Source organism: Schistocerca cancellata, chromosome 9, assembly GCF_023864275.1.
Source record: "Schistocerca cancellata isolate TAMUIC-IGC-003103 chromosome 9, iqSchCanc2.1, whole genome shotgun sequence".
Classification (NCBI taxonomy): Eukaryota; Metazoa; Arthropoda; class Insecta; order Orthoptera; family Acrididae; genus Schistocerca; species Schistocerca cancellata.
Window position 1 is genome coordinate 357,404,682 of NC_064634.1, and position 26,555 is coordinate 357,431,236.

At 40.7% G+C, this 26,555-nt stretch overlaps 3 non-coding genes across 3 annotated transcripts; 2 read left to right on the plus strand and 1 right to left on the minus strand.

The window, feature by feature from the left end:
- Window positions 1-1,407: 1,407 nt before the first annotated feature.
- On the plus strand, window positions 1,408-1,499 carry Trnai-uau (transfer RNA isoleucine (anticodon UAU)). Its single transcript is given in 2 exon segments — window positions 1,408-1,445; window positions 1,464-1,499. It is a non-coding gene; the product is annotated as a tRNA-Ile (tRNA).
- A 285-nt stretch (window positions 1,500-1,784) lies between these two features.
- Window positions 1,785-1,856, plus strand: Trnad-guc (transfer RNA aspartic acid (anticodon GUC)). The gene has a single exon. It is a non-coding gene; the product is annotated as a tRNA-Asp (tRNA).
- Window positions 1,857-16,953: 15,097 nt separating this feature from the next.
- On the minus strand, window positions 16,954-17,026 carry Trnak-cuu (transfer RNA lysine (anticodon CUU)). Its single transcript has one exon. It is a non-coding gene; the product is annotated as a tRNA-Lys (tRNA).
- Between the last annotated feature and the right edge of the window lie 9,529 nt (window positions 17,027-26,555).

Consider the following 26,555-nt stretch of genomic DNA (forward strand, 5'->3'; position numbering starts at 1 on the left):
GGCTTATCACAGCCGTCCACAATACGAGCATGAGGAGTCTCTACATTTGGTACCGGGTTTGCGTAGACAAGAGCTTGCAAATGCCCCCATAAATGAAAGTCAAGAGGGCTGAGGTCAGGAGAGCGTGGATGCCATGGAATTGGTCCGCCTCTACTAATCCATCGGTCACCAAATCGATGTCGTGGTGTTAGCAAAGGCACTCGCGTCGGTCGACTGCTGCCGCAGCCCATTAACCCCAAATTTCGACGCACTGCCTTAACGGATACGTTCGTCGTACGTCCCACGTTGATTTCTGCGCTTAGTTCACGCAGTGTTCGTTGTCTGTCAGCACTGACAACTCTACGCAAACACCGCTGCTCCCGGTCGTTAAGTGACGGCCGTCGGCCACTGCATGTCCGTAGTGAGAGTTACTACCTGAAGTTTGGTTACCGACATCTGTATATGTGCATATCGCTATGCCACGAATTTTGTCACCTCAGTGTACATGAAATGTGTATTGTGTAGACGCTCAGGTTGTATTTATTACGTCAATAAAACTGGATGAAAAAGCGTTTATCGAAAAACCGCCAGTATCGGTACTGTGATTTATAAAGAACTTTGAATAGATCCTATCGGGTGAAATTCTGACAAATGGAAATACAATTCAAGCTTAAATTTGAGTGAAGGAAAATATGCATGCATATCTTTGACGGTAGAATACTCCGCTACCTAGAGACCACTCAGTTTGTGGCAGGCAACTTTAAAGATAAAATGGGGGCAGTGACATGCAATAAACGTTAACCCGTTTTTGGGAAGTCGGCTTACATTTGACTTCTTACTAAATTGACATTTTGGTTATGCGTTTAAGTGCGATAAAAAGATTGTGCTTCTGTCTGACGAGCAAACACGTTTATTTTTTAAACTCTGGGGAATTAATAACTTTGCTTTTCACAGCAGCAATTGTCAACGAAAGGTCGGGCTGCAACATCTCTGGTTAACTCAAATTACGCCTGCGAGTGTGTTAGTTACTTTTGAAGTTAATTTAATGGACACGATTTACTTAATTTCGGTGAAGCAGTGAACGAGACTGTCTATTAATATTTACTAAACCAATTAAATATCGACCAGTAACACATTAAAAGTTCGTTGAGAAGAGATCGCTGCTGGTTGGCGTAGCAACGAGTATCAAGGAGAACGAATAATACTTGATTGCGACAGCTTTAAAAGAGTTATCTGGTACTGAAACTGAATTCATTTCTTACATTCAGATCTGCAAAAAAAAAAAGAGACCCGAATCTGCTACTATACGCAATTACTTCGGATACAGCAGGATGTGAAATTTCCCGCCTGCTGGGTTACTTCACTTCGAAGTGGCCACCACTGGTTTGCAGCTAAGTGAATACCGCTAACTGAGAGCACTGTGATGTAGCCCCAGTGGCGCAATTGGTTAGCGCACGGTACTTATAAGGCAGTAGCCGTGAGCAATGCCGGGGTTGTGAGTTCGAGCCTCACCTGGGGCATACTTTTTTTCGTAGCAGCTGTCTCTGACAGCATCAGGAGGCTAGGTTTGAGATGTATCAGCTATTTGAGTAAGATTAATGTGCATTCTATTCGCTAGCTACGTCTTCCTCGGTAGTATAGTGGTTAGTATCCCCGCCTGTCACGCGGGAGACCGGGATTCGATTCCTCGCCGGGGAGGCATATACGATTTATCATTACTGCACTATCACTCTCCGAACTTAGTGTAGAACGTTTACGGCTACTTGCAACAAGTGTCTCCCACACAGGCAGCTGCCTGTAACGCATCCTCGGTAGTATAGTGGTTAGTATCCCCGCCTGTCACGCGGGAGACCGGGGTTCGATTCCCCGCCGGGGAGACGCGATTTTTATCTCACAAACCTGCTCGAGTGTTGCGCGTGTGGTGCGGAAGAACATTAACTTTGCGATCAAGGAGTGTACTTGCTGCAAAATCTTAAAAAAGAAATGCTACACTTCAGAATTACGGGGTTTGCTGTTGACGCTGAATCAATGCCCCCCAGCCGACGCTCTAGGCGTAATAATCGATCTCGACACAATGAGGAAAAGAAATAATTTTAGCAGAGCGTGGTTTCGATCCACGGACCTCTTTTTTTTGTAACGTATATAAACTTTTATTTACAATTTTTAACAATTACATATCTTTACATGAAATGGTGTGCTTGATTATCGAGCGGTCATGTTCATTTTCTCGTTTTCTGTTCTGATGGTTCTTTTAGTAGTATTTTCGTTGAGTTACAACACTTATTCTCTGAGTGTCCTTCAGATAAATTTTTCCTGTCAATTGTTTATGTATCTTTTTTTTAATTACAAACTTGCGTTGCTTTGATTTTTTTTTAATTTTCCTCTATAGTATTAGAAATGCACCTACTTTGGCAAGTTTGCTATATGTTTGCCAAAGGCGAAAGGGGAATATAGACCAGAACATCTATGTGAATAAATTAATGAATGCAGCAGGTTATTAATGTACTGAGTGAGGGTGAACGCAACATGAGGAGCCGAAATATATACAGGAATAAACACAGCAAACAAAAACAACAACAAAAAATGAGTAACGAAAAGAGGAAAAAAAGTACCTTGAATGGAGAGAGAGAGAGAGAGAGAGAGAGAGAGAGAGCAAATTAATTACATGAAATACACCGTTTGACATTTCGATGTTATTTTGGAACACTTCTTTCTATCCTTTGCACTAAATTAATGACTGATCATTTCCTTTTTGCCTGCTTTATTTGGCTATTGGCCACTGGACACTGTATGGCTATAATTGGCACACGTCACTCTCACTTTGGCACTGCTACACGTACACACTTTCACTTTGCGCACATTTTCGCAAACGCTTTCCGCGCTGCACCACACTTGACATCGGGGCTTTGGAAGGATCGGTGGGCGACGTCCTCAGCGACCGGGGTGTGGGTGTTGTGGGAGGGCGTCGGTCACGTCGTGTTGAAGGCGTCTCGGAAGGCGGCGTCCAGCGGGACCTGCTGGAAGTTCTGGAAGGTCTCGAGGTATTGGAACGTTGTTTGGCCCTCCTGTGTTCCTCCCACAGGCCCGTGAGGAACTGCGCCTTGTCGGTCTGCCGTTTGCTGACGATGGCGTGTGCCGTCATGGCGATGATCCACATTGTGGCCAGGCGTTTTGCGTTGGGGAAAGGCTTCGCGTCCGGGACAGTGACAACTGTGACATGTATCGCCCTCTAGTCGGTTCTGTTGATGTGGGCGATCATTCTTCTCGCTGTCGCCCATATTTCCCCGCTCTCTCTGCAACCAAAACGATGCTCGATGGTATCGGTCTGGTTGCAGAGTTCGCAGTTTGGGGATTCCCGCATTTTTATGCGTGCTAGTTTTTCATTTGTCGGCACTGTTTGGTGGATGATTTTATACCACGTGTCCCTGGCGTGCTCAGAAGTATCCGTTCCGAGATGTTCTTCCAGACCTGTGGCCAGTCGTGATCTGGAAGTCTCGTCTCTATTTTGGTCTTGCTTGCCTTCCCCCTCAGAGCGCTGTATATCTTCCTCGCCGTTCTTTGTTGTGGGTTGGCAACAACCGCGGTGATGTAACTCTTGTCGATTGCCATTTGTTTTATGTGCCGCAACTTGAATGGAATGTGGGTAGCGTCTACAGGAGCCTCTTCAGATGCCGGCTTGTATTCGTTGGTCAGGCTGGACGTTATGCTGCTGTTTTTCTGGTGCTCCATTTTCATCGCACGGCGTAGGAGCAGTGCCGCGCATTTTGTTTTTACGTCCGTCAGTCCGAGTCCGCCTTCATCCCTCGATAGGAAACCCGTCGCCTGGGAGACCTTGAAGATTTCCCGCCTCCACAGCAGGTAGTACGCCGCGCCTCCTATCGCTCGCGCAATTTCTGTCGGAGCACATAGTATTTCGACAGGATCGTTTCGTTTACCAACTGCACTCTTTGGCTCAGCGTCAGGCTCCGGTTCGCGTGTGTCCTCACGAGCCCTCTCGTTGTGTTCAAGACGCTGCGCCAGTTTTGTGCTGCCATTTTCAATGGGCACTGTTGTAGTTCCACTCCGAGTGCCCTATGGTTGTTTGTCACTCGGTACCACTGTTGGGTTATGGGCCCAGCACGCTTCCATTGCGCCACTGCTGTGTGGAGGTGTACTGGCTCTTGGTCACGTGACGTGGGACACTTGGAAAGTGTTGTCTGCGTCGCTTTCACACGCCTATATTTAATTGCGTAACATCTCCTCAGCTTGACTTGTCTCGACTGACGCTTGCAGGCAGAATAAAGTCGTTTTCAAAGAAAAATCCATCCAGCAAATTTAAGGTATTTAGATGAGACAAGACACATAAAAGAAGTTGAAGATCAAGGTATCTATGAAGTCTCAAGAGAAGAAGACGAAGATTTTGGATTGAGGGAATTCTGTTTGTACTGGTGGAGATCGAGACTGCCGATAGAGTTGATAGGAGAGACAGAGAATAAACAGTTAACGAATACAGTAAAAAAGAATGTGATGTGAATAACTGAGAAATGAGAAGATCGAGAAGCATAAATGGGAGAAGATGGTAACATTTGCTTTTCTTTCTGTCGGAGGGGAAAACCGACCGTATGCGTTAATTTTTTTGGGAAACTTTATTAGAGTGACGGAAGGAAGTGCTCAGCTTCGCCTGGAAAGCCCTTAATTGGTTGGTTGTTTGGTTGATTGGGAACAAAGAGGTCGTAATTCCGTGGTGGTATATCCAAAAGCACAGACATCCACTGAGAATGTTTTCTGATCTAGTCGGGAGATTCATAACAGTAAAAGCGAGAAGACTAAAAACGTAATGGGCATCTTTTGCACCATCAGTAATAAAATTAAGACGAAGCAGATGGCGAAGTCAGCACTTGGGCGGCCCCAGCGCTCTGCATGCGACAAGTAGAAAAGGATCGAAATAGAGTAAAACGAGGAATGAAAGAGTAGCATGGTAAAGTGCAGTAGGTAAGATCGGTGTCCCCCAACTAGCAGGAGACGCCTATCCCCAGCTACCCCAGCCCGACTTCAGAGATAGATTACAACCTTATAACTGAGAATACAAACTACTCTCACGGAGAAAACTGAGAACTAGTTCAACCCTTCAGCACCTATAGTTTCATGAAGTTCCAGTAGGTTACTGGACTGTACATAGCTTTCCAAACGGCGTCTGCAACAGAAGCTCGTTCCAGGCAGAGAGATGTAATTTTCTTTCAGCGGAAAACCATAGCATCGCAGATATTCATACGAGTAGTGGGCTGATGGCAGTACTATGACACAAGTGATATCAAATTAATATGCAGACCAATTAAATGGATGAATTCATTACCTTCACCCCAACCCCAGATGATCAAATGGTTCTAATGGCTCTAAGCACTATGGGACTTAACATCTGAGGTCATCAGTGCCCTAGACTTAGAACTATTCAAACCTAAATAACCTAAGAACATCACACACATCCATACCCGAGGCAGGATTCCAACCCGCGAACGTAGCAGCAGCGCGGTTCCGGACTGAAGCGCCTAGAACTGCTCTGCCACAGCGGCCGGCCAACCCTAGAGGACATCATGGGTTTTCGCCAACCGGCTTGTGGGTCCCCTCCCCCATCTGCTCTATTCACAGAAATTTCGAATTTTGGCGGTAAATTTAAAAAATGCTGTAAGTTTCAAAAATAGCGGGAATTTGTCCCAAGGCTTTGCTGATGTGCCACCGCGCGGGAATTTGCGGGAAATTCAAAATGACAGTCACCTTTCCGGGAGTCGAAACGGAGTTTTGGGTGGAAAGCCCAAGTGCACCCCCCAAAATTGGGAAACTTTCCACATGCAGAAGAGGAAAGTTAGGTTAGTGTACTTTGGTTGGGAAACTGAAGTAAAGATCGGTCCTAAGTAGGTAACTGATTACAAATATCGCTCCTAATTACTCATTGAAATTGTCGTGAAATAAAGCCAGCACTCGTAAACAACGAGTCATAATGCAACACGTGAATTGAGAAAAATTATCGTAATAACACAACTACCACAAAAACCGACCCCAAAACATCGCACAAGGAGAGAGGGGATACAGATGCATCTGTGTTCGCATCGATATCTAGTCACAAACTAACCAGCTTAGAGCCAGTCTTACCTCCCCCCTTACCGTCCCTGATCCCACCCTCTCCTCACCACAGGTAGGGATACAGACTAGTTCTATCTTTACACTGTGGTCCACAAAGAGATCCATCTGGTGTTAGTGATGTACCGTCTCCAGTCTGCAGAAATCAGTCACAGATGGACAAAAGACTCAAGAAGAGGACACTTCCAATAAGCTGTTGAACGTATTTCTCGAACAGACCCCCCCCCCCCCCCCCGTAACAACAACGAAATTCTAGACAATTCTCCAAAACTTTTTCTAATGTCCGATGGTTGGGGAAATGGGCAGCTGCTACTGCTTCTGCATGCTGCTCCCCAAGCCGCCCCAGCAAGCAGTCTTCGACCAGACGCAGTGGGATATGCTGTCTCCGCGGCGAAGCACGCGGCTGGGGGCTGTCAACGGTAGGCAGAACCAAGCGGGAAAAATGACGGCTATACTGACCGCGTGCTGTTTGTCTAAAACTGCAGTTGTGCCGCACTGCCCCTGCCATGATCGAGTGCTTCTGTTGGCGCCGAGAATTCTGAGAGAGAAATCACTTCAGTATAACAGTTATATTAACCGTCAATGCACCTCATATAAGCGAGCATCTATTAACATAACACATTCATGATGAGAATAATAAAGTCTTGTTTCCACAAAAATAGGCGCAGTCCTTTATCTTTTAGCTGTCTGTGGAAAATATGTACAGTTTGAGAGCATTCCTAGTGTTCAAATTATGAACTGTGGTGAACAAAGACATTACATTCTTTTCACACGAACTAATTACCAACACAGAATGACAGTCATTCTTTTACGTTCGACCTGCAGGATACACAGTTCGCATCTTTCTCCCTCCCCTTGCATCCTGTTATTCTGTGGCATCCAATGATGTGAAAAAAAAAAAAACTACGGCACTGCTCCTGTTTACTGATGACCAAACTGCAAAGGTCAGAGCTCTATAGCGACGCGTCTGAAGATTTATCAACTTATCTCACATCTCCTATGCATGTACACCCTGCATAAAATCAAAGAAACTTCCAGTATGTTGCTGCGAAAACAATCGATCACTGCAGAATGTCCTTGTCATCTCGAAACTTCCACCAGAGTAAAGAAAAAACGAGAATTTATTAAACCCCTAAGAAAAAAATTAGTCTAACGTAACATCTATCTTAAGCAATTTCTTTCAGTTTGATGGACAAAATTACATGGTTTGAGACGGTACCTGGCATTCTGATTGGTGTCTGTAAATAAATTGCCATGCACGTGTGTATTAAAAACATTTCTGACACACGAAATAACATTACAGAATACAACCTTTTCACACTACCTGCTCAGTCCGTCCCCGGTAGTTGAATGGTCAGCGTGACGGATTGTCAATCTTCCTGGGTTCGATCCCTGGCTGGGTAGGCTAATTTTCTCCGTCCAGGGACTGGGTGTTGTGCTGTCATCAGCCTATCATCCTCATCGACTGCAGGTCGCCAAAGTGGCGTGAAATTGAAAGACCGGCACCCGGCGAACGGTCTGCCCGACGGGGTGGCCCCAGCCATAAATAAATAAAACTACCTGCTCATAGGTCGGAAAAGAAATATCATTGTACATTCAGCAGCAACAAGCTATAATTCAAGAGGTCGTCGCTGTTTTGGTACACTATGGCAGGTCCCGTATTACCAATTCGATGCTGTATTATGTTCATGTTTAAGAAACGTAAAAAACAAGTCGTGACAACATGGGTTGTAGCAGAACTTCCTACAGTCACTTAGTAGAGAACTCCGTAAGATTCCACCAGTACATCAAAAACAAATATTGTCTGCATGCTAACAATTCGCACATTTGCTCCATGATTCGCCTCAACCGGACCATCATTTGCAATAGCAGATTCTTGTGCTGTAGCTTCACAAGCGATTTGGTCATCACAGAACAGCCTGTTTTATGCAATATACTGATATGTAGGGAAAAACTTTTCGTTTCTAGGTTCTACAACAAGCTATTATTCAAGTGGTGTCTACTAAAATTGAAGGCTGTCGAGTATGAAATAACACAGGACTTGTGGTAAAACATTTTTTAAACATGTGATTGTGATCATAAGAATAAAAACAGTCATGATTCCACGAAATTTATATACAGTCGATTTCTCTTAGTTTTATGAGCAAAATCGGTAGAGTTTGAGAGCATTTCACATGTTCACATTACAAACTGTCATGCGTGAGGGCATTACATTTATTTCAGACGTATGAAATACCAATACACATCAACATCCATGCAGTTATTTATTACGTTCGATAGCACTTCTCATCGTTATTTTGACACATACAGAGCAGGTAAAGAAAAAAACTACTAACTATCTGCATCCAAACTTTAACCAGTCATATCACTCCCTGTAATAGAACCGCCTATGACATTTTACCGCCTCTCTCTCTTCCGATACATCGAAAGACAAATACCATCTGAGTGTTGACATTGGTCATATTACATATACATGTACTGGTTCACTGCAGCAGGTGGCCAGTGATCGAAGTCGCTTGCACAAACCTGTGTAAAGTTTTGTTGCCCACAGACTATCAATCACAAGAGAGGGTTCCTGTGTTGTTATTTCACAAGCAGTCTGATAACATTGTTTTTCTGCTGTAACACATCCAAGCAATGTATGACTACAGCCATAAATTTTGTTTTTCTGTCGTGACTTTGAGATCTGTGTCAAGTGCTAAACTGACTTAAACAAGTTTCGATTCACTGGCTCTCACAGAAAGCTGGCCATTGCATGGTGTAAGCTATGCTGCTCCCACAACACACAGGGTGGTAGAAATAAAACACGGAGGTGATGTTTCTCATTGACAAAAATGTGGAAGCCATCACAACATATGGAAACTGGAAGAGTTTGCGGCATTGTGAAGCGTTTCCAAACAGCTGTCCGAAGGTGATGACCTATATGTTTAATCTCATCTTTCAATCTGACAGGATAGCGGAGGGTGGTTGATCCACAGAAGGTGCTGTTCACAACACACACAGCATAGTAGAAATAAATAGAGGTACTGTTACCTTATTCGCGAAAAAAAAAAAAAAGAAGTGGCAAGCATTACAGCATACGGATATAGGGTGAGACTGCAGCACTGAGGAATGTCTCCAACAGCAGTCTGAAGGTGATGACCTCTACATTTACCCCCATGCCCATAGTGACAAGTATCAGATGTCCAGTGTTCTGCCGACACTCTATCCATCACAAACAAGTGGTGTCAATCAATCATTATAAGTAAATAACAGCACATCAATACAAGGATGGGATGGAAAACCCGTCGATATGGGACAACGTACTGTAATAAGCACTGCAGTTGAGAGCATGGTCAATTTTTGCAATTTTACCAGTTTTTTCATAATTTCAATGCCAGCCAATGACGCAGGAGAATGCATTCCAATTTCTGTACCGTCACTAAATCACCCCTCCACTAAATGGTGAGTATCGTATACTAGACTGTGAGTGCAGATAGATGACAGTACGTCCACTGAGTCATCTACACCGAAGTACACCACACAGTGTCCCATGCCGATGCAGTTAGGTTATCTACATGTTTCTAGCACATTGATCATAGAGCAGAATTTACAATTACGATGTCTCCCTATGTTGACAGGAGTTACAGAGTATTCTTGCATTTATAGAATAAGATCCCCCCGCATTATCCTTGACCAGGACTTTCGGCAACACTGTTCCGATTTAATTTGCAATTGACCAGAAGTAGGAGGATACTATATCCACTACATTCCACATCTTGTGAAAGAACCGAATGATCTTGAGTCTGTAACTCAACGGTGTATAGTAGTCATGAGAATGATGATGTGATATAACAGATGGTTAAGAACAAACCTGTGACTTATGCACGATGGAGCTCCAGACGGATGGAGCTTGAAATATTTTATGTAGGTCAACTGCGATATCAATTCTGGACTATTATTCTACTGCCTGAGCCAGTTCCAGGGAGGTACCGGCAACACAGATATGATCGTAGAGCATACACACATGCACTCCCAAGGGCACAGTTCTGCACCTAACAACACTATGTTGTTAAACTGATGTGGTTTTGAAGTATTAGTTACGCGAAATACAACGCTCTTAACACTCTAAAGCAGTACATATATGTCCATCTGACATACAACCACCCTGCAACTTTTTTACTCCGATCACTATGGCGACAAACTTTAAAATCATAAAACTACTTCCTTCCATACTGTTCACGGGTCCTTGGAAGTGATTGAGCTTTACCACACTGCAAAGGTATCATCGGTGTACATCTACCACTCGAACTGCTTATAAACCAACTAGAATGAAGTCAGGAAACTGCTGTTCTATCTCCTAGGAAAGTGCGGATTTTATACGTCTTTTAAGTTGGAAACGTACGCACCCTCAATTATACTTCCCGCGTCAGTCGTGATTATTATTATTAGTAGTAGTAGTAGTAGATATTTTGATGGAAGCTGCCATACCTGACGGGGAAACAGCCCGAGGAAAAACGACATGCACATTTTCGTTAGTAGATGCATTGATTTACCACCCACACCCTGCTGTACGGAAATGAGCACAGAGAACTAGCGACTTCATACGATGGAGTAAATACCACGATCAATAGCCAAAGGAGATGTAAAAGTCTTATTGCTGTTTACAGCAGCATCACCACGGTCCTGGTAGCCTTCCTCTTGTCACTCTTCTGTTAGCTGCACTAAGTGGCAAACCGATCCGTGGATTATTCCGAACAAAATGTCTCTCCTATTTCAATTCCATTTAATCATCTGTTGACTGTTGATGCTCTTCTTCCTGTGCGTGCTTGCTGAGAAAAATTGGTGAGATATTTCGCCTTATACAAGAAACTTGTTTTACTTTTCCCAAACATATTTTCTATGCTATCATCAGTGGGGGATTTTTAATTTACTGTCTGAAGATTATAATAATACAGTTACATTTGAATTTCAACCTCCATTTTTTCATATATATATATGAGTGAGTGATAGTTTTTTGTCAGTAGGGCCTGCACAATGAACTACGTCGAAATATGACATTTTACATTACGTCAATTCCAGTAGCTGCAATGTAATATTTATTCGCCTGTCTCTTAGATATTTCTGCAGAACAAGCTTGCCTGTTTTGGCTTACTATGCCATTTTCAAGTGCACCAGTCGGTGCTGTGAATAATTAAATTTACATCTTTCTTACGATCAAGAACGTATATTTATAGATTACATTTCTACATACGTCAAGGTGGAGCTGAGGATCATATGGTATCCAGGGGTCAACTGTGAGCTTTCTGTTGTGAAATATTATTACTGAGCCTTGTGGGCTCAATATTCAATCGATTTCCTCCCTCTAGGAACGTCTTTGCCTCTTAGCTATGGACCTCGCGAGTGGCGTCCTCGTTAACGATAAAAGCGCAATCCGTGAAGGCTTCGAGATCAGAAAGGTCGGTGAGGAACAGGACATGCCGGCCGGTGTGGCCGAGCGGTTCTAGGCGCTTCAGTCTGGACTCGCGCGACCGCTACGGTCGCAGGTCCGAATCCTGCCTCGGCCATGGTGTGTGTGATGTCGTTAGGTTAGTAGGTTCGAGTAGTTCTCAGTTCTAGGGTACTGATGACCTCAGATGTTGAGTCCCATAGTGCTCAGAGCCATTTGACCATTTGAAGAACAGGAGTTTGTTTTGGAAGTGCGAGTGGCTCGACGCTTTTGACGGTGTGGGGCCCAACTGTCAAGCCTGGTGGAGGTGGAGAGTCTGGTTCACATGCGATAGCTGTCTGTCCCACCAAGTGGTTTCTATTAGAGGCCATCCTAGCGTGGTTTGGAGCCGACAACTACTTGGAGTTGGTTTGATCATTTCGACGCCAGCGGAGGCAGCCCGGTCTCTTGACGTCCTAAGGAGCGGAAGAACGACCCCGTCCTGCCGACGTTAAGTGAACTGCCACTCTACTCTCCTTCTCGTCTTTCACCTTCGGTGGGTTTTGTGTTACCTTCAAGCGTGATCAATCACACTGCAATACGTTTATTTGCTATACCTGTTTCTTTGAAGCCTGCTGTCTTGTCTGCGCCCCCTCTTTTAAAATTAGTTGTTTGTCACTTACGAGGAAACCTATAATTCGTTTCAGTGTATGAAAGGTGTTTTATAATTAATAGCAGCTGCATATGAGACATTACCCTAAATTAATTTGGTACAGTTAACTGTCTGTTATCGTCCAGTTCGTGGTCACTGATTTCGTCCAGAAATCCTAGATCTTGCTGCTTAATAAGGTTATTTGTTAAAACTGTTTTTTGAGAGCTGCTGTCTTGTCCGCTGGACATGTTTACTGGTTTGAAACATACCGATGTATGGAACTCGGGTTACTGTGTGTTGACATTCATCATCAGGCGTTACAGAACGCAAATGGCGCTGCAGATGCGGTCTCACGGGCACTACACTGACGGTTAGCACAATCTATAGGGGCATTCCGGTTTCATACGTCTACATCTGGTAAATAAATAATAAAAATAAAGGACTTGGTATGAATGTTTTGAAAAAATTGGAAATACACACTCTCACGAAAAATTTCCCGAAGACTCACTCACTGAACAAACTGACCTGAAACACAAGCCCTATTTAGAAAATTTTATTGAAATTTTCTGTCACTAGAAAGGATAACATATGAAATAACAGATTACACACACACAAAATTAACCCTATAATATCTATGCAACAAACGCACCATCCCTGACACCCGAAGTGAAATAATCTGTACACATGTAGCACCAAAGGAACCCAACTGTCAAATATCTGAAACATCACTATCGCGAAAAAAAAAATAAAATAAAATAAAATAAGCCACGTGAATATAACAGTATTTCACAACACAAAGCTCAAAATTGGCCACTGGATGTCATATAATCCTCAACTTCACCTAAACATAAGTAGAAATGTAATCTACAAAAATACGTTATTGTTGATAAGTAAGATGTAAATAAGTTTCATTATTTACAACAACCACAGGTTCACCTGCATATTGCGCTGTAAGTCGAAACGGACAAGCTTGTTGTGCAGGAGTAGCTAGACACAAGCAAATAAATATTACACTGTAGCTACTGAAATTGACCTCTTGTAAAATATGTGATAATTAGGCACCAATTTTGCATTGGTTCACATACACAGTTAAGTGTCCATGTTCACCCAGCTGATACAAGAAATACTGCATGGGTTTTGTTATGGCGAAAATTAGGCTTAAAATACAGGTTTTGATTAAACAGTTGTACCGGAAATTTTTTATATGCATATGAAGGATTGATGTTTAGGCATCAGCTTTGCATTGGCTTACATATGTAGTTAATTTTAAACGTTTCCGTTAAAAATAAAATAGGTACCTCAACACGTCGTAAATAAGAGGAATAAAGGCTAGAAGAAGCAAAACTCGCAAGTAACAATATAAATAACTTGGATTTCGATCTGAAATAATACAGAAACAGAGACCTTTGTTTTGTTTTGTTGATGACAGTCTGTAAGAACGTCTGTGGTGGACTTACCAGGTGCCCCATTTTTATCGGGACTGTCCCTTTTTTCCTTACGTATCCCGTTGTTCCGACAATTTTTGACTGGACGTTTTTCCGTAGGCTCTTACTTGTCAATAATTGTAACGTTTTCATTTAGTTCTGCCTCGGTTATGGGTTATTTGTTGTATGCGCCAGCTTCGTCCCATACATTTTCCATACTTTCGTACGTAGATCCAGGCCTAACTTGAATGTTCAACGGAACGCAATATTTTCCTAGCTGTCATGTTTTAGGCATAAAGTTTTCTTCGTCCTTCAGCGTAACGAGAGAGGGGAGCGAAAATACACGTTGACAGTAGAGGTACGGAGAGAAGACATTCCGATATTTTACTCAGTCAATGAGCCTCAGTGCTGGCAACTCTGGCAACGACTTCGTACTGATTTTTTTTTATTTTTTTTTTATTTTTTTTGTAGAGATGCACAGAATTAACAAGGTTGTGTGAATGCCCGTTCTAGGGTGTTAAAATTCAAAAGTCGCGCTTATCTATAATAATGAATACACATTGTTAAGATCTCTCAGATTGGCAGTAACAGCAAGCGGTTCAGTCTCCCGAATTCTACCGAAAAGAACCTATAAGAATTAAAAGTTTTTAACAATTATGACACGGCGAGTTTCCGCCACTGCATTCTATTGTTTATTATACGCTTTATTCGCGACATACGTCCGTGTTAATACGGGGAAAAGAAAATACACTTTCTCCAAAACTAAAGAGTTTCCTTTCTGGAAGCAGAAGGTAACATCTACGAACGTAGAATGTTCTTTACATCGTTCAGTTTTCTCCACTGAACATGGAGGATGTGCCGATAAAACACAGCACGTTTAAGAAGCAAGAGTTGGCAGCTTCCGCGAGAACTTCCAGTAGTGTAGCTTCCCTCGTAAGAACGAATCGACTGCAAACTGAGCAGGATAAATGCATCGCTGCTGAAGAAAGGCTGTTTGCCTTTCACACTGCAAAACAACTACTCATTCCGTTCAATGGATTGCACAGCATTTATCTACAAAGTACTTTTTGAAAAGAAATTCACATCTTTCAAGACAAAGGGCGAGTCGATTTTAGTGAATGTTTTATCGCCATATGTAATGCATGAAGAATAATAAGAACTTAAAGACGCTAAGTACGTGTCTGTCATGGTTGATGCAAATCACAAAAGCTTAAAATTAGTCCCGATTATAGTAAGATATATCACTTCTACCAAAGGTATTCAGTGCAAAATAATCTTTTTTCCAGAACATTGGTGGACAACCAGCAGAACTATTAGCTAGTACCTCGTGGGCATCTTAAGAATTTAATTGACAAGATCGTTGCGTTTTGTGCAGATAGCCGTATCTCTAATTTTGGTGGGTACAAGGGGGCTGGGACAAACAACATTTCAAAGTTTGTTACAAATTTAACAGTGTGCTCCAAATGAACATTCAAAGCATTGGTCGTACACACGACTGTACAAAAGAGTGCAGACATTCTGCCTACCGATGCATAAACTGTAGCAAATAAACTACTACAATATTTTCATTTTTATACTGTGCATGTGTAAGAACTGAAATCATTTTGTGATTTTTTTGCTACTGAATATAAGCAGGTTCTAGGTAGTGCTTTTTGTTCAGTTTCTAGGTAGTGTTAAAACCAGATGGTTGTTATTGTTGCCAGAGGTTACAAAAATTATTGGAATGTATGCCCCTCTAAAGTCTTATTTCATCTCTCAGGATAGGTCTCCTACATTGCCAAAACAGTATTTTTGACAAATCATTCACTTCTTTGTCTTCATTTCACACAAAACCAATTGAAAATGTTCTCAAATTCAATCCAAAAATTGGGAAGAACCAAAATTTCTACTACTGAATCAGTACAGGAAATAGTTGCTTAAATAAAAAAATTAACAGGAAACATAGTAAGTTATTTCTTCAAAGATAATTAACTTAGAAAATGAAGGTATTTTCACTCATTCAAATATGAAACTATTACAAATGTATTTTATTATAGTTTTTTAAGCTATTTAGAAAAGTGTGTTTCTCTATATAATATTCTAAAATCATTTCACTGGATGACACTGAAAAACTTGCATCTTGGAGTGAGGTTTTTAAAAATAACAGAAAATTCTTAAGACAGTAGATTCAGGTTCAAAGATTCAGATCAATGAAGATGAATTATTTGATGAATTAGGAGATGTGAACAAAGTTGTTCGTAGAAACTTGAAGAAAGGGGAAAAGTTAATGTAGATACTGATACGAGATGACTGATGTATTCCACAAACTTAAAAAGTAGGCATTTCATGTATAAATATATAATACTTTTTCTCTTGCTGGATAGCAGACACAAATGCTGTTGCTGAAGAAGTGTTTTCAGTCGTTAACTCCCTTTGGACTGATGAAAAAATCGTTTTACTACCGAAATTACTGACGCGATTTCAACTGTTAACTCATTTTCAATACGTTACGTGCAATGAATTGTACAACCTGCTATTACGCTATCCAAAATTCTTGCAAGACGGTAGGTCTTCTGATAAGTAAAAAGTTAATAGTGATGTTCTTGGTTCAGGATCCAGAAGTCCATGTTCAGCAGGTATTTGATATCTACGATATTGTTTACTTTTTCCTTAGTATTTCAAATTCTGGCAGAATTCTTGGAAAAATAATGTATTAGAATATGATTCAGCGTCATGATACGTATGTTTTTAAGTATGTTAAAATAAATAGCTATTTCCGCGTATGAACGTTAGTTTTCATTTGTCTCTTTCAAGCAGTGCTGGCATATATGAAGTATATTTTCTTTGAACGTAATGTCCCGTTTTCTCATTTCTACTTTTCAGAAGTATTCCTTTTTTTACGTAGAAAATATAGCCACCCCTAGTCTATGGTAGTTACGCGTCTACCAACATAAATACACCTTATTAGTGTTATTTGAGGTATGTGCAAAACTGTATAAATTTTTGTCATCCACGCCTGTGTTCTATGCCTTACCTTCTCCACAATGAAAACATGCAATACTCCGTGTATCAGCCAGTTGACATGGGCAGTTAACTAGGTATGTAAATCTATGGAAAACTGATGCCTAGTCACTACTCCTTCATATGTATATAAAAAAAACATTAGGCTGAAATTGAAATGTAGCAGTATCACACTACTTTTCAGGCGAGAACATAAAAATATCCCACTGATGACTGCAAAGAAATTGCTGAAATATGTTTGCGAAAAGTAAAATAAAGTAACAGAGGTTTGCATAACGCGGTGGAACACATCACCAAGTCAAATACATTTGTTGCATACTATATCGAATTTTCTAAGGAAAAACTGTAGAAATTCCAAAGCGATGTTAAAAATTTTACGCCCAACGTGGGGCTCGAACCCACGACCCTGAGATTAAGAGTCTCATGCTCTACCGACTGAGCTAGCCGGGCGCCCTGAATTAATTGAAAATATCTTCCTATTAGCATTTGACATTCCGTAGTAAGCTGAAATTTTATTTTTCTTTAACGTGCAATAAGAAATGCCTCCATTCTTTTTTCGGTAAGTTATTTCGAGTTCCGCTTTCTCCTTAGAAACGCCAGTAAGCGTCACCCGAACAGTGTCCACCGCACAGCACCCTTAGCACACCTCGAACTTTCCAATGATGCCTTCGTGTACATTGATCGTACTGTTAGCATTTTGCGTTCGCCTTTGATTACCGAAATCCTTTTGGCGGTGCTGCTTTGATGACGCAGTATACACGTGCCAAAAGAATAAATATTCCAACAGTTTCGTGCACGCTAAGACAACGTCCTAATGTAGTTACTTTATTCCGAATTGTGGATAAGTGGCGTAACTGTCTGTATCATAGTATGAGATGGTGGTTGTAACAGAACTAGAAATAATGTTTTCATTTGTCCCTACATCATTTATACTTACATAGAGGGCTTGTTTTCAATAAAATGGACACGACGGCCACATTTACAGCAGAGTGTTACTGATACTGACAACGGCGAATAAAAATCTACGTTGCAAGTATTGGAGAAGACAGACTGTACACAAGTAGAAAAATTAAAATTCAGTGTAGGATCATTTCGGTATAAAAATAAGCAATCATGTATAATCATCTTTTGGATGCTTCAGCTATTGATGCTTTCACTGCTTGCCAAGAAGAATTAGAAAGAAATTCCGTCTTATGCAAGACACAATGTTTATTTACGCTTTACCCAAAAATATTCTAGCATTTTCTGTGACATCTTCAGTGCTTTTTTTGCCTTTATTCTCTCCCACATAATGCTACCACTTATTTTGAGGGGGTAGTTTTATATGTACCATGTCATTTGGTTAGATCATGAAAAAAAATCAACTTTCAGATGCCTACACTACATCAGAAAATGTGAAGGTTAGACACTCAACAATAAACTTACAGGTTTTACATCATTAATTAGAATAATTTAAGAAAACAACATGTGAAATTTAACCTTAAAATGTTTGTTTTCTTCCATAAGTTGACAGCCAAAATTTTAAAAATGCATTTCAAGTCAGATTTAGCTGCTATCATGAGTGTAAAGTCATTTTTCAGCACATTATACAATTCCTTGCGAGACATGATCAGTGGCATCTTGAACAATATTTTACCTGTGTGCTACAATATGACAAAAATAAATGCATGAATACTATTTTTTTATATTAGCTTTACCTAATGCACTAAGATCAAGTACACTGTTTGTATGTTTATTATTTCCATTATTTTTTATTAATGCATTAATATGTCCTAGATGTTTCACTCCCCTTGTAGTCTACATATCAATGTTCCTAACAACAAACATGGAAAGCAAAAGAAGTGCATTGTGAACATCACAGACCCAGCTATTTTCACACTCTTTCATACTAAAATTCCTGGTATATTCGGTCTTTTTACTTCGACCTACAGTTATCTGAGTTACATCGTTAGTAATCGTGGCTAAATTGAATTTATTAATTTTATATATGTAAAATATGTTTAAATATATTTTAATTTTATAATTAATTGCGAAGGATAAAATAAAATGAAGAAAAATGGTGGCAGCTGCGAGAATGAAACCCAAACCAATGAATTGCCAGTCTGGTGCACTTAACTACTGTACCTCGACACCACTACATCCATTATTGCTCAAAAATCTCTCACAGTTTACTTCCAAATCTTTGGATAGTGTCTTACGTTTTCCCATCATCCAGTCAGGCGAACATTCGAAGAGAAATGGCATAATTTTAGTGCAATATTTACAATGTGCTACAGTAAATTAGAAAATGGTCACTGGCTGCCAAGGCATATTATTAATAATACTAATCATACTAATCATAAGTTCTCTCTTAATCAGAGAAGCTGAACATGTGTTTCTTTTATTTGTCCACTGTTTCATGTTGAGCAAATAAAAATTGGCCAAATCAAGAGCACTAAAAATAAATAAAAAATGAAGGACACAAACTTTTGAACACTTTAAGGTTTGCTGTGCCATGTTTCATTAAAACAACAGTCCATTTTGCTAACTGACTTCGTTCACATCCACAAATACATTGTAAATCAATTTTACAGATGCAAAACTCTTCATATAAATCTTCCATACTAAGGTCATCCTCTGCCTTAAATTAATGAAGTCATAATATCTTCAATAATTATTTTGTTAGGACAGTGAAAAACACTAAGTTAGATTCCAGACTAAGGCTTACATTCTACAACTCATATAAAAATGTAAATTTTTGCACTATTAAAAATTAGAATAAGTGCACTATAAGAACATTGTAAAAATACTGAATTTCATATTAACATTCGGACAGTGCGGCATGTCCTACACAGCCCTGAAGACAATTATTTTGCAGCTTGCTCCAGCAGTAGCCATTGTATCCAACAAATGTTTACTCTCCCCAGAATTCCTGAAACTGGCATGGACAATACCAGTCCACAAAAATTGTGACCCTTGTGAAGCGCCCAGTTTTAGACCTGTTTCAATAATCCCGATTTCAGCTAAAGTTGTAGGATTTATGATAGAACACCCAATACTAAGTTGTTTTGAAGGCAATAAACTCTTCCAGGACAGACAACGTGGTTTTCGAAAAGGAAAATCAATAATTACAGCAACACTGGACTTAATTATGAAGATAAGGCAATGGGCTGAGAACAGAGGAAATGTGGCACTGACACACTGTGACCTCAGCAAGGCATTCAACTGTATCTCGCACAAGATACTACTTAATAAGCTAAAGTAGTGTATTTGAGGTACTGTTCTGGCAACTCTTCCGTCTTACCTTGAAAATCGAAGGGAGGTAGTATCGGCCATAGAGCAATCTCCCAATAACGAAAACTGGAGAATGATGTGGTGCTGGAACCCATCACAGAACTTCTCCAGCTTCTTATTTATGTCAGTGATATAGGCTGTAACAAGCACAGGTTGCAGTTTGCAAATAACACCAACTTTTTTGCCGATAGAAAAACTACTGCGCAAGCTCTACAAGCAACAAATGTGTTCTTTGAAAACATCAGAGAGTGGTTCAACAATTAAATAGAAATGAATGAAGAAAAAAGATCTGATTTGCTGCCTGGGCAACACTGAATACCAGGATTACATGGAGGCTGTCAAAGTATTGGGTTCCACAACTGACAGCAAACTATCAATGAACGAGCACACAGTATATGTGTGCTCCAAGCTCTCCCATGTAATACGCCTTTCCAGGAGACTAAAGGGTGTATTAACCGACCAGTACCTTATGACAGTGTATTATGCGCCATTTTAATGGCCACAATAATAAAGATGACCTGCTGTTATGAGGCCACTCTTCTGGTTGCAAGAACATGTTAATGCTACAAAAAAGCTGTCAGGATCATCACTTCAAGCAAAACACGGGAGCACTGCAAGCCTATATTCATCCGATCAGGAATAATAATGACAATTTTCAGTCAGTATGTGTGTTTACGTCTAATCAGCTTGAGGCAAGAAACACACAAGAGGAACATTAAAATACCAAGCTGTCGACTGTCTGGCACACAGAATAGCTTAGCAAGCAATGGTTGCTCTAGCAATGTATAACACACTGGCTCGAGAAGTGCAACTTCTGCCACCAGGATTATTCAGAAGGAATATTGCCCAGGATTTGAAACACCCATTATACTCTATTGGAGAATTTTTCAGCAATGACTGGACAAAATAATATTGTTATTGTTTGTTATGTATGACTTCACTGTGAACAAATTTCTACACACATATAGGTTATATGAAAAACGGTTAACAGCTTTTATGTACCAGTATTAACGTACGTGTGTAATTTTGACGTAGTCCGTCCAGTCGTGAGTAATGAACGAACCATTATCTAGTAATTGCTGTATATGAAAGTGTATGTCCCAACTGACTCTCTCTCTCTCTCTCTCTCTCTCTCTCTCTCTCTCTCTCTCTCTCTCTCACACACACACACACACACACACACACACACACACACACGGCTGTGTATTCTTTGTCACTGGCAGTGGCATTTTTAATTTAAAGCAACAGCTATACTTCCACACAGAAAAGACTGCTATTCTACAAGTGGCACATTCCTACACACCTCCATAACAGGGGGCATTAAGCGATCTTCTGTAACGTTTCGAAGGATGGACTTCAGATGGAGAGTAACTCATCTGAGCCTAATGGTTCGAGCATGTCGCCAGTGTATAGGAGACAGGACTAAGAGAGAAAGAATTCCTTTCCAGAGCGTTTACGGTTAAACCTACAAACATATACACTGGTAAGTCAATCATATCCTGCGAGAACTTTATAATATTCTGCGCTTCATTATATTTCTTGTACTGTACAAGAGTGGACTGATAAGAGAAAGAAATGAAGAGGCTCTCCGCAGAGGGAAGGAATATATGGAAAACACTGACAAGGAGGAGGACATGATGACAGGAAATGTATTAGGAATCATGGAATAACTTCCACGTTGCTAGAGAGGGCTGTAGAGGGCAGAAACTGTAGAGGAAGACAGAGACTGGGATACATCCAATAACTGAGGACGAAGATTGCAAGTGCTACTCTCAGATGAAAAGTTTTGACACAGGGGAGGAATCCGTGGGGTGAGCATCCAACACGTCAAAAGACTGACGACTCAAAGAATCGTACATTAAGTGTCTCAATGAACAGTTAAATATATATTTTTGGGAAAGGTCAAATACTAACGCACGTAGTCATGTGTATGGTCAAGAATACACGTATGTAAATTTCATGGGGTGGTCGGCAGTAAAAGTGGCAGCATGGCATCATACACCTTCAATTTCTACCTGCCTTGTACTACACTGTATCTGCAACGTCTGGGTGATAACTTGAGTCTTCGCTCATGAGAAAAAAGCTACGTGTCATCTCAGATTGAAGTCTCAAACCGAAGACTTTAAAGGCGTTTAATCGAAATGTGTGATCTGTAAGTGTATCAATGAGCAGTCTAAAGCTGATGTGTATCTTTATTTTCTCAGCCGTTTTAGACTGGCCACTTTGCGCTATTAGCAGCGTCAAACCAACTGTTAGTTACAAATCAGCCGCCATTTTAGGCGAGATCTCCTCACTCTGCATTCATCGTGAAAAAATTCTCCTCTAAATGAGTCCTGCTGCGATCTTCCCCACCGCAAATAACTTTTATCCAGTGTCACAATGCATGTGGGCCACGGCGCCCCACTTTCTGTTCATTATAACAGCAATGCTTTGCTATCCACCCCTTCATCAGTTACAGTTGAATCCAATAAAAGTTCCGTCAAGTTGAGGAGGTTCCGTTATTTGGCGAGATGCTTGCTTTAATATCTTCATGGTCAAGACTGAAAGGCTCTTGGTGCAATTTGGGTCAGGGCGCGTATCATTCATATAACTTTCATTGCAGTCTTTCGTCGATAACTCCCGTGATAGTTAGCAACACCTTTCACTTGTAGACGGAAGTAAGCCAGCATATCAACCTAGGTTTAAGACGAGGATGCAGTTAATCGTCTGTGGATTTAATACTTGTACAAGCAAGATCCTTTTGCAACGGAAAAAAGTTCTGTCGTTTTAGTCTTTTGATCCTAAAAATCCTACAATGTACTGACGATGGTATTTACAGATAAAGAAGGTATTACTGCAAGTAATGAAATGAAGTAAAAACAGCAGCTCATTAATTATACAGAACAACCAACATACATAAGGCAACAAAAGAAATGTCACAGCACTCTATGCCGAAAACAAAATTAGGTCTACAACACTGTAGTAAACGAAAAAAAATAGTAGAACCAGAAATAAATCTGAAACACATTGGAAATAAAGTATCACACGAAATACATTGGTTTTCAACATAAGATAATAGGTTTCATTAAGATAAGTTTGTGTATCCATCGAACTTTACAACGTAAATTGAACAAAATAAACCTAAAATTCTCGGAACAATTACGAGTACCGGTGTTTCTTTCCATTATTATGTACGGGAGCGAAACTTGAGTAGCTCTAATAAATTATACACCAAATATCTAAAGAAATGAAATGATGTTTCCCTAAACAAATGGTGGTATACCCAAGACAAGAGCAAAATGCAGAGATAAAAGCAGAAGTGGTACAGATGACTATAAATGATAAGGTGCAGTTATGCAGAAAAATGAAAGACCATATCAGGACGTCGGTGAATGAAATACCAAAATTAATACACAGGGTGTTCCAGAAGTGATGGTCAATATTCAGGGATATGACAGGGATGATCATTCGAGACAAAAAAAAGCCAAGTAAATATGGGCTCTAAGACGCATACCTTAAGAGCTATGAGCAATTCTTGATTTCCGGTACTGTGAAACGTCTCTTCTACTGTAGACTCTTTGCTTTCCATATTTTGGGCAGTGATTGTATGAACAAAAAAAAAAAAGGTCCAGTAACATGTGGTCTAAAACGCATGCCTTAACAGCTGTGAGTACCTGTTGATCTTCGCTACTTTGAAACACAACCCTTCTAAGAGAAGCAACGATTATTATACAAGTACATTTGTTTGCTTGCCATTAAGAATTCCATTGTTGACAACTGTTAGTGAGTTGTTCCAGTCGTTTCCTAACTTTGAAATGAGTATTCTTCTGTATCGTTCAGTGAAAAAACAGAACAACAGCAGTGCATTTAAGTGAAATCACATAGTAGCTGTTGTAGTTTGTACATTATTTATGAAATTGCCACGTGACGTGACCTCCGACGCCCACCCTCACACCCACCACGCCCTCTTCGCCGCCGCCGATGCCCTCCCACACCCTGAAATCGCTAATAGTGATGCGTGTTGTCCCAAAGGGTAAAAACTGGCAGTGAAAATTGTCTTTTTTTTCTCTCTCTCTCTTCCTTAAAGTCTCTCACATGTAAAGTTCTCCTTACAGTGCCATCGTTACCCTTGTTTTTTTGTTTTTACTGTTTTTTTTATCTTCACTCGTATGTAATCAATACGTGTGCCGAACAGTGAGTAGCTCTATATCAAAACAGTTTAACAGTTAAAACAAGTAGTGTTCACATGCTTAAATATGCTCTTTCCTCCACCATGAATAACCTCCTCCCTCTCCTCCCAGTCACTTTTACACTCGCTCGCCATCATTGTCAAATCAGCGCTACATTTGATCTGACTACTGCTTCCTGGAGTGTTGTTCCTCGTTCGATCTGACAAAATCCTCCATGGGTTGTTTCGTGGCCCTGCGAAACGTGTTTTTCCTTTTGCTCCCCAACATTTAGACATAACAAGCAAATAGTTAAAATACAACATGATTTTAAATGCATAGAAACACACACAACATAACATATCACTTTATAATACAGGGTTATTACAAACGATTGAAGCGATTTCACAGCTCTACAATAACTTTATTATTTGAGATATTTTCACAATGCTTTGCACACACATACAAAAACTCAAAAAGTTTTTTTAGGCATTCACAAATGTTCGATATTTGCCCCTTTAGTGATTCGGCAGACACCAAGCCGATAATCAAGTTCCTCCCACACTCGGCACAGCATGTCCCCATCAATGAGTTCGAAAGCATCGTTGATGCGAGCTCGCAGTTCTGGCACGTTTCTTGGTAGAGGAGGTTTAAACACTGAATCTTTCACATAACCCCACAGAAAGAAATCGCATGGGGTTAAGTCGGGAGAGTGTGGAGGCCATGACATGAATTGCTGATCATGATCTCCACCACGACCGATCCATCGGTTTTCCAATCTCCTGTTTAAGAAATGCCGAACATCATGATGGAAGTGTGGTGGAGCACCATCCTGTTGAAAGATGAAGTCGGCGCTGTCGGTCTCCAGCTGTGGCATGAGCCAATTTTCCAGCATGTCCAGATACACGTGTCCTGTAACGTTTTTTTCGCAGAAAAAAAAGAGGCCGTAAACTTTAAACCGTGAGATTGCAAAAAACACGTTAACTTTTGGTTAATTGCGAATTTGCTGCACGAATGCGTGAGGATTCTCTACCGCCCAGATTCGCACATTGTGTCTGTTCACTTCACCATTAAGAAAAAATGTTGCTTCATCACTGAAAACACGTTTCGCACTGAACGCATCCTCTTCCATGAGCTGTTGCAACCGCGCCGAAAATTCAAAGCGTTTGACTTTGTCATCGGGTGTCAGGGCTTGTAGCAATTGTAAACGGTAAGGCTTCTGCTTTAGCCTTTTCCGTAAGATTTTCCAAACCGTCGGCTGTGGTACGTTTAGCTCCCTGCTTGCTTTATTCGTCGACTTCCGCGGGCTACGCGTGAAACTTGCCCGCACGCGTTCAACCGTTTCTTCGCTCACTGTTGGCCGACCCGTTGATTTCCCCTTACAGAGGCATCCAGAAGCTTTAAACTGCGCATACCATCGCCGAATGGAGTTAGCAGTTGGTGGATCTTTGTTGAACTTCGTCCTGAAGTGTCGTTGCACTGTTATGACTGACTGATGTGAGTGCATTTCAAGCACGACATACACTTTCTCGGCTCGTGTCGCCATTTTCTCTCACTGCGCTCTCGAGCGCTCTGGCGGCAGAAACCTGAAGTGCGGCTTCAGCCGAACAAAACTATGAGTTTTTCTACGTATCTGTCGTGTGTCGTGACCATATGTTAATGAATGGAGCTACAGTGAATTTATGAAATCGCTTCAATCATTTGTAATAGCCCTGTATAATATATTATAATAAAAAATAAAATAAGCATTAAGTAAAAATACTTTACCATCACTATTATTTCTCTACTTAGCTCGGTTTTTGCAATCAATGTTTCTTTCCGACTTCCTTCTATTAAAATGTATAAATGTGATGTATCAAGCTTCAGAAAATGCTAAACTGACATAGTAAACAGCGTAAGCAAGTACTAGCAAACTCAGGCTGACAGACATTAGCAAAATGCAGTACAGAGACAATTACCAGGACAACAACACAAAAAACAAGAACAAAACATTGTCTACTGAAAAGCGTAAAATTTAAACCATTTGTAAAACGAAATTTTTTTATTTTGTGAATAAAAGTCTATAAAGGTTGGGGATTTTCTCTGCCTGGGGACTGGGTGTTTGTGTTGTCTTCATCATTCCTCATCATTCGTGAAAGTGGCTAGATTGGACTGTGTACAAGTTGTAAATCTGTATGGGCGCAGATAAGCGTCCCACGAACTCATCATCACCATCACCGTCACCACCATCACCATCATCGTGAATTTAGCAGGGATTCCCGATAGCACAGAAGGAGCTCGTTTTTAGCAAAATGCAGCAAATTTAAATAAAATGGTGCGTTATCGACTGTTTCTAAAGAGCCACCTACCCAGTAGTCCTTTTTTTTACTGCTTTCTCACTGAATTGAAGAAAACAGACGGTCCTAATTATTACCTACCCCAACTGCTTCAAGACAAAACATCGTTACAGAAAAAAGGTTTTGCATCACCTGTACACAAAATTGGAAGAGAGATCAACATAATCATCATTTTCGCCCTTTTTACTGCTCATGAAAACCACACATTGCATGCTGAACCACCAT